This window comes from Zingiber officinale, chromosome 1A, assembly GCF_018446385.1.
Source record: "Zingiber officinale cultivar Zhangliang chromosome 1A, Zo_v1.1, whole genome shotgun sequence".
Classification (NCBI taxonomy): Eukaryota; Viridiplantae; Streptophyta; class Magnoliopsida; order Zingiberales; family Zingiberaceae; genus Zingiber; species Zingiber officinale.
The window spans coordinates 190,387,161-190,405,357 of NC_055987.1; the positions used below are offsets into that span (position 1 = coordinate 190,387,161).

At 39.5% G+C, this 18,197-nt stretch overlaps 1 pseudogene; it reads left to right on the top strand.

Annotated features, from left to right (window-relative positions):
- Positions 1 to 247: 247 nt before the first annotated feature.
- LOC122008628 overlaps positions 248 to 18,197 on the top strand; it is a 47,582-nt pseudogene continuing 29,632 nt past the window's right edge.

The following is an 18,197-nucleotide window of genomic DNA, read 5'->3' on the forward strand; positions in this document are numbered from 1 at the left end:
GCATATATAAGTATTATCTTTTAAATATTATGTAATCTTAATTTTTTAATAGTGACCCAGGTAAATTTAGATTAGCTAAGCCCTTGAATGGATTGTTTTTTTATTTTTTTTTTTTTTTTTTTTTTTTTTTTTTACTGACGTAGCTCTTTCCATGATCTGCATAATTTGAAATGGCCCAAGATTATACGCTAATAAATGGCATTACATCTACAGATTGAGCTAGAACATTTTCGGATTTGATGAAGATATGAAAGACATCAGGCAACTGTTTGATATTAGTTTAACAGCTCGCGTTGTCCTCTCGGTTGTTGGTACTGGTGGTTTGGGCAAAACAGCGCTAACTAATAAGATCTACAGGAGCAGAGATGTCAAAAACTATTTCCAGCGGAAGGCATGGGTGCCCGTGTCACACAAGTATGTGGTTAAAGAACTCTTGTGCAGCATTGTGAAACAAGTGCTCGGCTTCATGGATGGACAAGAAAAAGGTATGGAAGAACTAGAGGTGAAGGAAAAGTTGTCGGAGCACTTAAGCGACAGAAGGTATCTAGTCGTGATGGATGCCATTTGGGGGGTGACAGCTTGGAACGCCATTAAAGCAGCTTTCCCAAAAGAATCGATAGGATCCAGAGTGTTGCTGACCACACGCAAGATGACTGTTGCGAACGTTGCAGATGTTCCTCCACCCGAGCTGAAATTTTGGAATGTCGAAGAGAGCTAGAATCTATTCTGCTGGAAAGCTTTCCGCACAGCATGCTCCCCACCAGAGTTTGAGCGATTCAAGGAAGATATCTTCACAAAAAAAAACTAAAGGTATTCGGAGGGCTTTTGAGAGGTACAAGTCAAGCCAGTGATGGGAGGGAATGTTGGATATATGCGAATGGAGAAGAGATAGAAATAGTATGAAACATTATTGTGAATGAGACTTTAGTCCCACATTAAGAATTTTAAGATATATTGGTTGGTTTATATTGATTTACATGTATTGATAATGTGAATAAATGTATGGGGAGAGACTTTCTTTCACGCCTAATTCACTTGGTCTGCGACTCGCCCAAATACGGGAGAAGATAATCAATATTTGATGAGGAAGGAGAATAGAATTGGGAATCACGCGATGAAGATTACAACTTCCCATACTTTGAGGAAGATGTGGATACAGCAAACAAGAGAGGACCTTACTAAGAATTCAAGTGAAAGAGGCAACTAAGAATCAAAATAATCTTACTCTCTTTTGTCTCTTTGTCGATTACGAGCTCATGATTTTCATGAAACTATAAAAAACAAGAAACTTCAAGTCACAAGGGCATGGGATAGTCAAATAGATAGTTACTTGTAAGAGACAAGTTTCATCAAATGTCCTTATAAGCATGCATTAGACATTCAGAATAAGGATAAAGATATTTTGATCATCTATCTATATGTTGATGACTTGATCTTCATTGGAAGCAATCTGAGCATGTTTGAAGAATTCAAAGAAGTAATGACCAAGGAGTTCAAGATGACTGATACTAGGCTCATGACATATGATCCTGTCTGAAACTGGTGAAGATGTCACGCTGAGCAGGTAGCTTTGAGGTTGACTGGGCAAAGACTCTAGACTAGAGAAGAATGAGCTCCTTCTTCCTCTTTGCGCACACCAAAGATAGAGCAAATCGAATGTTAGAGCGAGAACCAGGGAAGTCCCTGACACAGGTACTCTGACACTCAAGTAATAAGGTGGCCGAGCGGAAATTGAATAGTAGAATAGTAGTAGATGCGTGTGTGGATGGGTTAGAGCATGTACCTAGCCAACGAATAGGACCCCTTTTATATACCACCTCTCATAACCCCCACAATCATGAGGTGACAGCGAATGTTGGATGTCAAAAGTTGTTGAGCAAAGGAAGGCGTACAACCTAGGAGATGCATAGTTACTCATCTGTGGAATCTTCTATTACCTGTCTGTGTACTGCTTTTGGAACTTACACCATTAATGAGACAGTTGAGGGAATATGCTATCATAATATATTGGCTGATGAAAGGTGTATAATCACCTTCGAGAAAGGTTCCATTCAATGCATATGTTACAAGAGAAAAATATTCTTTGGCGCATGGTTGTTACTCTCTGACAAGTTGTTATGATTCTTTGACAATGTTGTCCCCTGAATATATCTCGATCGGACCTTTAGCTGATCGGCTGTATATTATACTAACAGATCAATACATAAGAAGTAGGGTACCAGCCCCGTAGGCCGTCTGGCCCATAGGTCTCTCGGCTATATATTGTGATGCTAGGGATTTGATATTGAAGCAACAGGGAGCCATGTTCCGTAGGCCGAGCCGGTTCTATGATTGACCAGCTATATGTCAAGATACTTATCTCTGAAGGATAGGGAACCGAGTCCCATGAGATCCAATCGATACTTTTATCCGATCAGATATGTAATGAGTTACCTGGTGTCTATCTTGCATACATATAGGAGATAGGAATGCTGAGTTGTATAAACCCGACCAACATCATGGTTGACCGACTATTATGAAGAAGGAATGTCACATGAGGAGTGAAAGATGTTGGATTGAAAAGAATTTAGATATCTCCATAATGGCATGATATTGTCTACTTTGGGTCTAAGCCCTCATGGTTTTGCTCTTGGACTCTACCCAAAAGACCTCTTACCAATGGAGATATCTTTCTCTTATAAACCAATGATCTTTCCCATGTGTTTTCAATGTGGGACTATGTTTGCAACCTTGCAACTCCAACAATCCCCCCCCTCAAACAAAGGAGCACAGACTCCCTAATGTCTGATCCTCGACCCACTAAGACTTCCTACCTCTCGGTCCACCCGACCTACTAGGACTTCCTTGCCTAGCTGTAACTAGGACTTCCTACCCCTCGATCCACCCGACCTACTAGGACTTCTTTGCATAGCCACAACTAGGACTTCCTGCCCCTCGGTCCATCCGACCTACTAGGACTTCCATGCCTAGCCGTAATTAGGACTTCCTGCGTAGTGTCTAGTTTTGTTGATCCAGACACGAGACCCCCCACTTCTTCGTTCGAGGTCAATATTCTACCCACATGGTTCAATTGGACCATGACTCTTGTGCACAGTCGGCGGATAGTTATTCTGGCAGTCCGGGCTCTGATACTAATTGTTGGGTCGAAAAGAATTTAGATATCTCGATAATGACATGATATTGTCCACTTTGGGTCTAAGCCCTCATGGTTTTCCTCTTGGCTCTACCCAAAAGGCCTCTTACCAATGGAGATATCTTTCTCTTATAAACCCATGATCTTTCCCATGTATTTTCAATGTGGGACTATATTTGCAACCTTACAACCCCAACAAAAGCCCCATAGGTTCAGTCGAATGTTGGGTCAACCGGCTATATAACGAGAATCACACTGTAGCAGTGGGGGACTATATCTTGTATGGTTAACTGGCGCGTTAAGGCCAGTCGGACTTGCTTTGTGTATCTTGGCAATGAGTGGAGCTACAAGTCTTTGCAATCTGACCATAGGGTCAACCAACCATATGCCGAGAGCTGTGCTTTGGGAATGGGAAGCTAGGTGCCCTAAATCTGGCCGAATATAAGTCTGATCAGTTAATAGCTGACCAGATATATACTAGGTGTTTTAGCATGAGTGAATCACTAGGTCCCTCGAGTCTGACAGGCTCTTTGGCTAGTTGTCTTTATATTGAAGGCCTTAGCACTGCGTGGGGAGTGAAGTCCTGTTGAGAGTGACATGTTAGCTATCACCTCCTTTTGACTTTAACTACCACGTCATCCCTGGGTCCACTCACGACATTCCGTATCAGCATACTATTTGGGCATTGAAGTGAATCAAAGGCAAGATGGAATCTTCATCTCTCAAGAAGGTTATGCAAAAGAGATATTACAGAAGTTCAAGATGGATAACAGTAAATCCATAAACACCCCAATAGAATGTGGAATCAAACTATCAAAGCATGGTGAAAGATAAAGAGTTGATTCAACACTCTTAAGAGCTTAGTTGGAAACTTACAACACTTGACATGCACAAGGCCCGATATTCTTTATGTTGTTGGATTTGTTAGCCGCTACATGAAAGCTCCAAGTACAACCCACTTTAAGATCGCTAAAAGAATTCTACGCTATATCAAAGGTACGACAAATTTTGAGTTGTTTTATTCATCATCTAACAATTTCACACTTGAAGGATATAATGACAGTGATAGGGGAAGATATATGGATGATAGAAAGAGTACTATAGGATTTGTGTTCTTTTTGAGTGATACAACTTTCACTTGGATTTCGAAGAAACAATCTATTGTCATGTTTTCTACTTATGAAGCGGAATGTGTGATTGTGACTTCATGTGTTTGCATGCTATTTGGCTCAAAACTTTATTGAAGGAGCTAAGTTTACCACAAAAAGAGGCAACCAAGATTCGAGTTGATAATAAGTCTGCAATAGCAATAACAAAGAATCCAGTCTTCCATGATAGAAGCAAATGTTGGAATGTATACTAAAAGTCGAGTTTTTATAAACATTTATTTAAAAATAAAGAATCACAATGGTCAAATATCTATATTTATTTGTTAAGTGTAGCTGTTCAATTAATTTATATTGTAGATAACATGGTGTGTAGTGTCACACACAGAAGATCATGTTATCAGTTCTTTATAAATTATAAACAGTTGCTCACGACTAAGATGGAAAGGAACAAATCATTGGAATAGTCGTAGTGTAATTAGGTATTAGTTTATCTTGACTAATAAATTAAGTAGTACACTCTAAGTGTATTGAGTAGTACCATTTTAGGTAAGTTCTTTTTATACTGACTTGATAAAAGAACTAGACCTTAGTTATTATGGAAGTATGTGCTCTTAATCCTAATATAATAACAAACACATATATTTAATATTTATTTCTTTGACTTATCAATGGGTGAGATTTAGCTCGATAAATCAATAAGCTCGATAAGTTGGGAAATGATATTACTTATAGTGTGTGTTGTTGATTATAGAAGGAAACTGTGTCCTAGTAATCTAGGTTGAGAATGACCCCAAGAGGAGCTCATAAGGATTGTCATGTTAAACCCTGCAGGTGGACTTAGTCCGACATGACGATGAGGTTGAGTGGTACTACTCTTGGATTAAGATATTAATTAAGTGAGTTGTCAGTAACTCATTTAATTAGTGGGCATTCGACATCTTAAACACAGGGAGACTAACACACTCATAATAAGAAGGAGCCCAAAATGTAATTTGGGATTGGTGCGGTAGTTCAATAATAATTCTTTAGTGGTATGAATTATTATTGATGAAATTAAGTTGTGTGTTCGGGGCGAACACGAGAAGCTTAATTTCATCGGGAGACCAAAACCAATTGCTCCTCTCGGTCCCTATCGTAGCCTCTTGTATATAGAGATTTATACCCACCACATACCCACTTCTTACCCAACCCAAGGGGGACGTCCAAGCTAGCTTGGAACCCAAGCTAGGGCTGGCCAAGACCCAAGGATAGAGCCAAGATTAGTGGTCGGCCCTAGCTTGGAGTACAAGCTAGGTGTGGCCAGTTGCATAGAAAATAAAAAGAGATTTTTATTAAAATTATTTCTTATGTGGATATCATGGTTTTAAAAGAAAGTTTGAAATTTAAATCTTCCCTTAGCTTTCTACAAAAGATTAAGAAAAGATTTGAAATCTTTCCTTATTTGTAGATTGAAAGGTAGAGAAAACTTTTCTTTTTAACCATGTTCATGATTTAAAAGAGAGTTTAAAAATTAAATATTTCTTTTATAAGTTTTTACAAAAGATTAAGAAAAGATTTGATATCTTTCCTTATTTGTAGACTAAAAGGAGATTTTAATTTTTAGAGATAACTTTCCTTTTTGAAAATCATCCACATGTTTAAAAGAAAGATTTTAATTTATAAAATTTCTTTTTTACAAACCACCATGAAGGGAAAATTTATTGGAGAAATTTTTATAAATTTTCGGAAACAAAATAAGAAGTTTTAATTCTTGTATTAATTAAAACTCTCATTGTTTTGGAGATTAAGGTGGCCGACCATGTTATGTGAGAAAAGGATTTTAATTAATTAAATTTTATCTTTTCATGGCAAAAGAATTAAGAAAGTTTTTATTTACATTTCCTTATTTGCCAAGGCCAAGGATTATAAAAGAGGGGGTGGAGGTGCCTTCAAGAAGAGAACTCTATTCTTTTTCTTCCTCTCTTTTTCTCCTTGGTGTGGCTGGCCCTAGAGGTTCTCCCTCTCCTCTTCTCTTCTTCTTTAGTGACCAGTTTCATCTTCTCTTGGAGCTCTTGTTGATGGCCGGTTCTAGCTAGGAGAAGAAGGAGAGAAAGGAGATTTTGTTTCTAGGATCCCTTGGAGCTTGGTGGTGGTGGCCGGACCTTTACTTCTCTTGGAGAATTGTAGTGGTCGAATCTTGCTTGGAGAAGAAGGTGGCTTAGGTGGATTCTCATCTCGGAAGATCGTTGCCCACACAACGTCCGAGATTAGAAGAGGAATACGGTAGAAGATCAAGAGGTTATTTGCTTACAAAGAAATGTATAACTAGTAATTGTTTTCTGCATCATACTAGTTTTCTTTGTATAGTTATTTTTGGAAATACCAAACATAAGAGACATATGATTCTAGAGTTTTCGGATTTGTTTCGAATTTGTGTTTCTTTTGTTTTATTTTTAGAATTTGTGATTCGATTGTTCTTTTTGGTTAAACCTAGAGTTATATAAGAAAATTAAATATTAGCTTTCCTTAAAAGGCTTTGTCTAAGCGGTGGTGGATGATTCCATACCCAAGAAGACCATGTGCCTCGCCATGCAGTCATGGAAGTCAATTTTGGAAATTAATATTTAATTGAATTTATAACATAAGTTGATTTGGATCAATAGTGTTAAGTTCCGCTTGCGATCCAAGTCTAAACCATTAAGAATAGATAAGTTAAATTTGGAATCAATAATATTAAGTTTCGTTTGTGATTCCTAATTTAATTTCTAAAGAACACAATAGGTTATTTAGGAAAGGTTCGACACTTGTACAAAATTTTTGTACAGTGGAACCGATACGATCTTCCTAGGACTAACCTGTTGGATCGAGACTGCGCTAGAGGGGGGGTGAATAGCGCTTGCGGCTATTTTGTACGTTTATCGGAATCGTGAAACTTATCGGAGTTAAAGCAGCAGAATTAGAACAAAGAAACATAAACAGATGGACACAGGGATTTTACTTCGTTCGGAGCCTAAGGCGACTCCTACTCGAAGGCCCGCGATCCTTGATCGCTTCCGGTGGGCAACAACTATAAGCACGATAGAAATTACAAATTACACTGAAGTTATTGAAATAAACTTGTACCGACAACTTAAGAAAGAAGAAGATTAGAGCTCCGGGTCGTCGGAATGTCGCAGCAGCACTTCGGAATGACTTTGTTAGCAGCACGTTGAAGAAGGAAAGCTTAGAACTTGATTCACTGAAGTGTTGGTCGAAACCCCCTTATAAAGGGTGTTCAAGGCGCCTTGAAGGCTGTTCAAGGCGCCTCCATGCTGCCGAGTCCTCCGCGTGGATGAAACTTGAACTGGTCGAACTTCATCTGTTTAAGGCGCCTTATACCCTGCTCAAGGCGCCTTCCAAGGCGCCTTAAACCTCCTTCAAGGCGCCTCCATTGAAGCTTCACAGCCAGGTCAGCTTTTGCACCCGAGGCGCCTCCAAGCTCCATGGAGGCGCCTCGGACACTGTTCATCCGAGGCTTTAGGTTGCTCCTTTGCACCTGCAAGATACATTAGTCCCAAACACTATCCCGCAACACAAAGTTAGCACAATAAATATGATAAATGAAGTATAGACAGTCTCCGGACTGTCCGAGTCTGACTTCAGGTTTCTAACCGGAAACCCTAGGTCGACCCGACGCCTACTGTTCCCTCTATGAGGAACGCATCCTCACCTACTCCCCTCAGGAGAGATTACTTGATGTCAGTCCGGTCCTCCAGACCGAATGGACTTTCCGCCTAGGGTTACCACCCCCTAGGACCTAGGGTTACCACCCCCTAGGGTTTTTCTCCACCTAGGGTTACCACCCCCTAGGACTTAAGGTTGTCGCCCCTTAGGGTTTTCCTCCACCTAGGGTTACCGCCCCCTAAGACCTAAGGTTGCCGCCCCTTAGGGTTTTCCTCCACCTAGGGTTACCGCCCCCTAGGACCTAAGGTTGCCCCCCCTTAGGATTTTCCTTCACCTAGGGTTACCGCCCCCTAGGACCTAAGGTTACCCCCCCCCCCCCTTAGGATTTTCCTTCACCTAGGGTTACCACCCCCTAGGACCTAAGGTTACCCCCCCTTAGGATTTTCCCTTGCCTAACCGCAGTTAGGACTTTCCTGAAACCTTATTTAACCACGTTAGATAACAAGGAATCTTAACTTTGAATCCCTTTTCCATTATCAAAACTGAGGATCGATCGTCGGATGCTTACTGCACCAACATAACCAACAACAAACACATCGATATACGCTATCACTATATCAAAGAGTACATCATAAGAAAGGAGGAGCAACTGGAATACACAAAATCTTAAGATCAAGTTGCTAATATCGTTACCAAGCTGCTCAAATTTGAAGACTTTATAAAGATGCGAAGTTTGCTTGAAGTGACAAAATCAAGTTTAAGAGGAGGTGTTGAAAATTAAAATTGATTTTGGGCTATTATGATTAAGGTAAAATGAATTGGATTAGACAAGTAAGCACATGATCAAGAATAGAGTAGCATATTCTAGAATAATCTAGAGAAATATATATGAGACTAGATTATAGTAGAATAGTTTAGAAAACTCTAGCTAGGCTTTATTAGCCATTAGATGAATATGTTGGTGCAGCGGGGCCGGCAAGAGGGGAGGGGTGAATTATCTGCAATAAGAAAATACTCTCCTCGTTCTTTCAACTCTAAAATAGCAATAATAAAATAAAAACAAAATAATAGAAAGGAAAGAGAGAAAACTCAGGGATTTGACTTGGTTACAACCTAGGTGGTTGTTAATCCAAGGTGGTTGAACAACTTCACTAGAAATATCTCCTTCACTGTAGGCGGAGAAACCTTTTTACACACTAAGAAAGCTCAGATGTTGCTAGGAATTGAATACAGAGTTAAATGAATAATTCCTAGCTCCAGGGACCTTTATATAACTCCTAGAAATCTTATCTCGAGTCTTGAGGGTGCCTCCAAAGGGGTTGAGGGCACCTCCAGCCGAGACATCTGATAAAACTTTATCCAAACTCAAAACAATCAAGTAGACTGGGTCGAGGGCGCCCTCAATAGCCTTGAGAGCGCCCTGGACAATGTGGAGGGCACCCTTAAGGCAATGAGGGCGCCCTTAAGCCTGTAGGAAATAGAGGCGCCTCCAACACTTCATTGAAGGTGCCTTCAGCTTGCTTTTCCAGCTCCTTTTAACTCCTTTTCTTCTTCAGAAGCTTCAATCGCTTGGGTGATTACGGCCAACTGAAATAGGGCTCACCCGAATCCAATTTCTGACCTTCTCCTCGAGCAGACTTCCTCTCCAGCTTCTCGTCCCTCAAATATCACACACGTTCTTCTCGTCCACCGGTGTACTCTTCCGCAGCTCTTTCATCCTTCGGACGCACCGAGCCCGTCGGCTCCCTTCCCGTGTCGTCCTTCTCGCTAGCTACGTCTTCCGCTCAACTTCCTGTACTCCTAAGCGGCCTGTACACTTAAACATAGGGATTAAAATCAAATAGGACCTAACCTAACTTGGTTGATCACATCAAAACAACCACGGGGTCCAACAATCTCTCCCTTTTTGATGTGCATCAATCCAAGTTCAAGTTAGGGTAAAAATAGACAAGTAGTAATTTAAAGAAATTACTAAACTAACATTTTAAGCATAAAGATTGTAATAATATAATTTGCAACACTATTTTTTTTTAAAAAAATATTAACTCCCCCTAAACTTGTTCCTATCTCTCCCCCTTTGATCACAGCAAAAAACAGGATAGAAAATTTTCAAAATAAATTCTAAGTTAAAATTTTAAGTTTAAAATAAATCATTTTCAAAAATAATTTCTAAGTTCTGAAATAATTAGCAATTAAGCATAAAAAAATTTCTAAATTGCTTATCAGTTTGTCAATTAAACATTCAATTCGATAATCGGCTTCCAGGCTGTGGCGAGACACTAGATCTTCTTGGTTATTGGATTATCAACCACTTCTAGGCAAAGCCTTTTAAGGAATTTAAATATTTAATTTCTTTTGAAAGCCTTAGCTTATAGAAAATTTAATTTAGAAAAGATTTTGGAATCTAGTATAGGTTCCTTCCTACTGGATTAATCAAAAACTTAGGGGGTACATAATTTCTGAAAATTTTTCTAAGTTGTCCTTGGTAGTGTTTAATATACCAATTTAATTTACCATAAATTCTAAGTTTTTATTTTTAAAATTTATTTAAGCATGTATAATCATTTTTTAATTTTTTAATTTCAATTTTCAATTTTCATTTTCTAATTTTAGATTATCGTACATTTCTAAAGGGCATGCTTTTACTAAATTTAATTTTAACTCATCATTTTCCTTTTCTAATATAACTAAATTTTTAGTAAGCACTTTAATGAACTGAAAGGATTGCTTGGGAGTTAGAGCACGTACCTTACTTACCTCAATTTCTGATGCTCTCCCTTCATCGCAACTTTCTTCTTCTGATGATCCCCCCTTCATCTATGCTCATTTCTGAGCTGGTCTCATCGTCTTCAACTTGATGGTTGGTCATCAGTGCTAATCCCAAGAAGGCTTCGACTTTATATTCAGAGGATAATGACTCATCCCATGTAGCCTTCAGACTCTTGCATTTAGAGGGCGTCGGTCTTTGGGACTTCTCCTTGTCCCTTTTCTTTAATTTTGGGCGGTCATCTTTGATGCACCCTTCCTCGTTGTAGTTGTAGCATTGGACCGTCCTTCTGTTGCATTGATGCTTTCTCGACTGTGATCTAAATTTATTAGTCTTAATAAACTTATTTAACTTCCTTACCAATAGCGCCGCTTCAGTTTCATCGATCGACGCTTCGGAGTCGGGATTGCCCATCTCGGCTTGTAGGGCAACATTGAGATTTGACTTCTCTATTTATTTAGGTTCTGCAATTCGAGACTCATGAAGTTCAAATGTAGAAAATAAATTTTCTAACGTACTTACCTCAAAGTCCTTAGAGATGTAGTATGCATCTACTAAGGACGCTCATTCTGGAGTTCTTGGGAAGACATTGAGCGCATTCCAGATTGAGTCTCAGTTTGTTACTGATTCTCCAAGGTTGTTCAATTGAGTTATTAACTCCTTGATTCTTGCTTGAAGTTGCGCTACCTTCTTGTCATTGTTTATCCAGAGATTTGTAAGTTGAGTCCGGAGGATGTCGCGCCTTGCTAACTTCACTTCTGAGGTACCTTCGTGGAGGTCTAGGAATTTTTCCCAGAGGTCTTTGGCAGAGTCGTAGCTTCCGACTCGACTTACCTCCTGGGGCGGCAGAACGCTGAGCAAATGGAACTCAGCCTTTCCGTTGGTCATGAAATTAGCTTGTTCCTTTTTTATCCAGTTGTATTCTTCCTTATCTTTAGGGGCTACAAAATCATATTTCATAATTAAAAGAATATCAAATTCTGTTTTGAAGAATACCTCCATTCGACGTTTCCATGTAGCGAAGTCTCCGTCGAATTTCGAGGGATGAATACTTGCACCAACCATCGTCTTGATCTTGATGCTTCAGTCGGCGGTCAGTCCTTCTGAGGTGGTCTGGCTCTAATACCACTTGTTGGTGCAGCGAAGCTGGAAAGAGGGGAGGGGTGAATTGCCTGCCATAAGAAAATACCCTCCTCGTTCTTTCAACTCTAAAATAGCAACAATAAAATAAAAATAAAATAACAGAAAGGAAAGAGAGAAGACTCAGGGATTTGACTTGGTTACAACCTAGGTGGTTGTTAATCCAAGGCGGTTGAACAACTCCATTAGAAATGTTTCCCTCACTGTAGGCGGAGAAGTCGTTTTACACACTAAGAAAGCTCAGATGTTGCTAGGAATTGAATACATAGTTAAATGAATAATTCCTAGCTCCAGGGCCCTTTATATAACTCCTAGAAATCCTATCTCGAGTCTTGAGGGCGCCTCCAAAGGGGTTGAGGGCGCCTCCAGCCGAGACATCGGATAAAACTTTATCCAAACTCGAAACAATCAAGTAGACTGGGTCGAGGGCACCCTCAATGGCCTTGAGGGCGCCCTGGACAATGTGGAGGGCACCCTCAAGCCTGTAGGCCATGGAGGCGCCTCCAACACTTTGTTGAGGGCGCCTTCAACTTGCTTTTCCAGCTCCTTTTGACTCATTGTCTTCTTCCGAAGCTCCGATCACTCGGGTGATTGCAGCCAACCGAAATAGGGCTCATCCGAACCCAATTTCTAACCTTCTCCTCGAGCAGACTTCCACTCCGGCTTCTCGTCCCTCAAACGTCGCACACATTCTTCTCGTCCCTCAAACACCGCGCACATTCTTCTCGTCCATCGGTGTACTCTTCCGCAGCTCTTTTGTTAGAGTGTATACTAAAAGCCTAGCTTTTGGTATAAACATTTATCTAGAAATAAGAATCACATTGGTCAAATGTCTACATTTATGATAAATGTAGTTGCTCAATTAATTTATATTGTAGATAACATGGTGTGTGGTGTCACACACAGAAGATCATGTTATCGGTTCCTTATAAATTATAAACAGTAGCTCACGACCAAGATGGAAAGGAACAAACCATTGGAAGGTCGTAGTGTAATTAGGTATTAGTTTATCTTAACTATATAATTACACTAGTACACTTAGAGTGTATTGAGTAGGATCATTTGAGGTCGTTCCTTTTATACTGACTTTATAAAGGAACAAAGACCTCAGTTATTATGGAAGTGTGTGCTCTTAATCCTAATATAATAACAAACACATATATTTGATATTTATTTCTTTAATTTATCAATGGGTGAGATTTAGTTCGATAAATCAATAAGCCCGATAAGTTGGGAAATGATATCACTTATAGTGTGTGTTGTTGATTATAGAAGGAAACTGTGTCCTAGTGATCTAGGTTGAGAATGTCCCCAAGAGGAGCTCATAAGGATTGTCATGTTAAACCCTGCAGGTGGACTTAGTCCGACATGACGATGAAGTTGAGTGGTACTACTCTTGGAGCTAGATATTAATTAAGCGAGTTGTCAGTAACTTACTTAATTAGTGGACATTTGTTATCTTAAGCACAGGGATACTAACACACTCATAATAAGAAGGAGCCCAAAATGTAATTTGGGATTGATGCGGTAGTTCAATAATAATTCTCTAGTGGAATGAATTATTATTGATAAAATTAAGTTGTGTGTTCGGGGCGAACACGGGATGCTTAATTTTATCGGGAGACCAAAACCAATTCCTCCTCTCGGTCCCTATCGTAGCCTCTTAATTATAGAGTACTATACCCACCTATACCCACCTTCTTACCCATCCTATAGGGGGTCGGTCAAGCTAGCTTAGAGACCAAGCTAGGGCCGGCCATGTTTTGGTTCATGGGTGAATTCATGTGAACTCAAGCTTAGGTGGTCGGCCCTATTAAAATAAAAAGGAATTTTATTTTTAAAATTTTTCTTATGTGGATAACATGATTTAAAAGAGAGTTTAAAAATTTAAATCTTTCCTTTTATAAGATTCTACAAAAGATTAAGAGAAGAGTTAAATCTCTTTCCTTATTTGTAGATTAAAAGGTTGATTTTAATTTTGGTAAAAACTTTCCTTTTAATCATGTTCATGATTTAAAAGAGAGTTTAAAAATTAAATATCTCTTTTATAAAGCTTCTACAAAGATTAAGAAAAGATTAGATATCTTTCCTTATTTGTAGATTGGAAGAGATTTTAATTTTTAAAGATAACTTTCTTTTTAATCCACATGTTTAAAAGAAATATTTTAATTTATAAAATTTCCTTTTTATTGACCATCATGAAGGGAAAAAATTTTAGAGAAATTTTTTATAAAATTTCCGGAAACAAATTAGGAAAGTTTTAATTCTTGATTGAATTAAATTTCCTTTGCTTGGTTTAAAGTGGCCGGCCACATTGTTGATGAGGAAAAAAATTATTTTTAATTAAATAAATTTTCCTTATCAATGGCAAAAGAATTAAGGAAATTTTTATTTAAATTTCCTTATTTTCCAAGGCCAATGATTATAAAAGAGAGGGTAGAGGTGCCTTCATGGTGAACAACTCTATTATTTTTCCTCTCTCTTTTTCTTCCTTGGTGTGGCCGGCTATCCTCTCCTCTTTTCTTCTCTTTGATGGCCGAACCTCATCCTTCTTGTGGAGACTCATATGGTGGCCGGATCAAGTTTAGAGAAGAAGAAGAAGAAGGAGAGAAAGAAAGCTTTGTTTCTAGCATCCCTTGGAGCATGGTGGTGGTGACCGAACCTCTTCATCCTAGAAGAAGTTTTGATGGCCGAAACTTGCAAGGAAGAAGAAGGTGCTTGGTGGTTCTCATCTCGGAAGATCGTTGCCCACACAACGTCCGAGGTTAGAAGAGGAATACGATAGAAGATCAAGAGGTCTTTCTAAAAGGTATAACTAGTATTTTTCCTTTCCGCATCATACTAGTTATTTTTGGAAATAATACCAAATACAAGAGGCATACGATTTTAGTGTTTCATATTTGTTTTCGATATAGTGTTCTTTTGTTTTTCTTTTCCTTGTGATTTGATTGTTCTTTTCGGTTAACCTAAAGTTATTTTAGGAAATTAAATATTAGCTTTCTATAAAAGGTTTTGTCTAGTCGGTGGTGGTTGCTCCCATATCCAAGAAGGTCATGTGCCTCGCCACGTCAGTACTGGGAACCAATTATGGAAATTAATATTTAATGGAATTAATAACTTAAGGTGACTTGGGTCGAATGTGTTAAGTTCCGCAGGAGATCCAAGTCAAAACCTAAAAGAACAAATAGATTAAGTTTTGGATCAAACGTGTTAAGTTCCGCAGGCGATCCAAAATTTAATTTAAAAGAACACATGGTAGCTAGGAAAAGGTTCAGACCTTTGTACAAAATTTTTGTACAGTGGAACCTCTAGGTTTTCCGAGTAGCAACCAACATCTTTCATCCTTCAGACGCACCAAGCCCGTCAGCTCCCTTCCCGTGTCATCCTTCTCACTAGCTGCATCTTCCGCTCGACTTCCTGTGCTCCTAAGCTCCTGCACACTTAGACACAGGGATCAAAATCAAACAGGACCTAACCTAACTTGGTTGATCACATCAAAATAACCACGGGGTCCAACAAAACATGTGTTGGCACAATCCTAACCATTGGTAGGAGGTGGAACTAGCATAAATAGGGGTGAACTCTCATTTTGTAACCAAGCCAAGATTTTAAGTAAAGCAAAGATTTCAATACAAGTTCAAGTTCTTTTTTTCCCTCTTTCATCTAAGTGCAATTTCCCCTTCCACAAGCTTTTCATTCCAATACAAAATGCATTGAATGTTCTTTACAGATCCCTCTTGGGCTTGTATTGGCCATCCCTCCTTTCAACTATCCTGTAAGCATGGTAGTCTCCGAGATTGTTCCTGCACTAATCGCCGACAACTCCTTGGTACTCAAGCCCCATACTCAGGTATGGAAATTACATTCTGCTCTGATCCTGCTATACGAATCAACTTCAACTGTCAATCTAATCTTGATTAGGGCTCTGTGGCTGCTCTTCACATGAACTGCTTTCACCTTGCTGGGTTCCCAGAGGGCCTCATCAGCTGTATCACTGGCAAAGGTTCATAAATTGGTGATTTCCTAACAATGCAACCTGGAGTAAATTGCATCAGGTATCGGCAACATGTTTGGTATTTCTAGCTTGGATGAATCAAATAGCGATTGATTTTCTGTGTTTCACGATATTGCTTCATTGGAGGTGATATCGGCATTGGCATCTCAAAGAAAGCCGGAATGATCCCTTTGCAGATGGAGATTGGTGGGAAGGTAAATTTTTTTGTGCTGCACGATATCGACTTAGTTGCTTCAAACATTGTCAAAGGAGGCTACTCTTACAAATGATATATCAGAGTATTGGTTGCTTCTAACTTACTCGTGTAATATAACAGAGTATTGGTTGCTTCTAACTTACTCGTGTAATATATCAGAGTATTGGTTGCTTCTGTTGAAGATCAATACCAACCCGTTAATGGATAAGAATAAAGACATGGATGAGAGTAATTTTCTCATTCAAAGGATAAAATTTAATAGATAGAAATTAGAATGTATGGTTGAGAGTATTTCTCTCATCCAATAGATAGGGATAAAATTTCTTTGTGGATATAATTTAATTTTATGATAACTATGTATCTTGCATGGTGAGTACTATAAATACTCCCGCCTGCATTCATGTTCAATCATCCAACGAAAAATAAAAGTATAGTTTTCAAGTTGAAAGTTGTTCTTCATCTTCCTTTTCTTTTCCTCTCTAAACTTGTGAGTGATCCTCAAAAGTGTTGTAGTGTCTTTGAAGTGTGGATATAATACAAGTAATTTATTTATTTGTTTATAGTCTAATTTTTTCAACAATTGGTATTAGAGCTGAACGATCAGGGATTGTTCTTGGTGGAGTTATCTTAAATCGTGAGGAGGTTTATATTGTACAAGGTTGTTAATCAAACTTGTTCGGTATAATCAAAAATTTTCCGACACGATGGGCGACCTTCAAGTAGTAGGAGTCAAGAAGCTCAACAACAAAAACTACAACACGTGGACAACATATATGGAGTCCTACCTACAAGGTCAGGATCTTTGGGAGGTTGTTAGTGGTAGTGAATGTTGGCGCAATATCCCACAGGTCAAGGTTGACTTGGTTGACCAAGATTAAGTCTTGGTTTGTGTTTCAATGTTTGACAATACAAGACTTCGATGATATGGACAAGTGCAGGTGCAGTTGTTCATTTGGGTAGATTGTTTGGTGCAATTCTCCTCTGATCAGGGTCTGATCAGGTTGGTTGAAGAAGAGTCAAGTAGGTCAAGGTTGACCAAATACTTGACTGGGAAGTCCTAACTGGGATGTTAGGCAGAAGTAAAATCATGGTGAGTAAAGCCAGGTGAAAGACCTAGTGAGTGAAGCTAGGCAGAAGGAAAATCCTGGTGAGTGAAGCCAGGTGAAATACCTATTAAGTGAAGCTAAGCAGAGAGAAAATCCTGGTGAGTAAAGCCATGTGAAAGTCCTAGTGAGTGAAGCTATGCAGTATGAAAATCTTGGTGAGTGAAGCCAAGTGAAAGCCCTGGTAAGTGAAGCCAGGCAGATGGAAAGTCCTAGTGAGTGAAGCTAGGCAGAAGGAAATTCTGGTGAGTGAAGCCAGGTGGAAGTCCTAGTGAGTGAAGCTAGGCAGTGAGAAAATCCTGGTGAGTGAAGCCAGGTGAAAGTCCTAGTGAGTGAATCTAGGCAGTTGGAAGTCCTGGTGAGTGAAGCCAGACAGATGAGAAGTCCTGGTGAGTGAAGCCAGGCACGGGGAAAATCCAGATGGGTCAAGGTTGACCAGACATCTGGTGAAACTTCAAGTAGGTCAAGGATGTTGGTGCAATATCCCTCAGGTCAATGCTGACCTGGTTGACCAAGCTTGAGTCTAGGTTTGGGTTTCGATGTTTGACAATACAAGACTTCGATGATATGGACAAGTGCAGCTGCAGTTGTTCATTTGGGGAGATTGTTTGGTGCAATTCTCCTCTGATAAGGGACTGATCAGTTTGGTTGGAGAAGAGTCAAGTAGGTCAAGGTTGACCAGATACTTGACTGGGAAGTCCTAACTGGGATGTTAGGCAGGTGGAAATCCTGGTGAGTGAAGCCAGGTGAAAGACCTAGTGAGTGAAGCTAGGCAGTTTGAAAGTCCTGGTGAGTGAAGTCAGGCAGAAGGGAAATCCTAGTGAGTGAAGTTAGGTGAAAAACCTAGTGAGTGAAGCTAAGCAGAGAGAAAATCCTAGTGAGTGAAGCTAGGTGAAAGTTCTGGTGAGTGAAGTCAGGCAGAAGAAAATCCTGGTGAGTGAAGCCAGGTGAAAGTCCTAGTGAGTGAAGCTAGGCGGTTGGAAGTCCTGGTGAGTGAAGTCAGGCAGATGAGAAGTCCTGGTGAGTGAAGCCAGGCACGGGGAAAGTCCAGATGGGTCAAGGTTGACCAGACATCTGGTGAAAGTCCAAGTA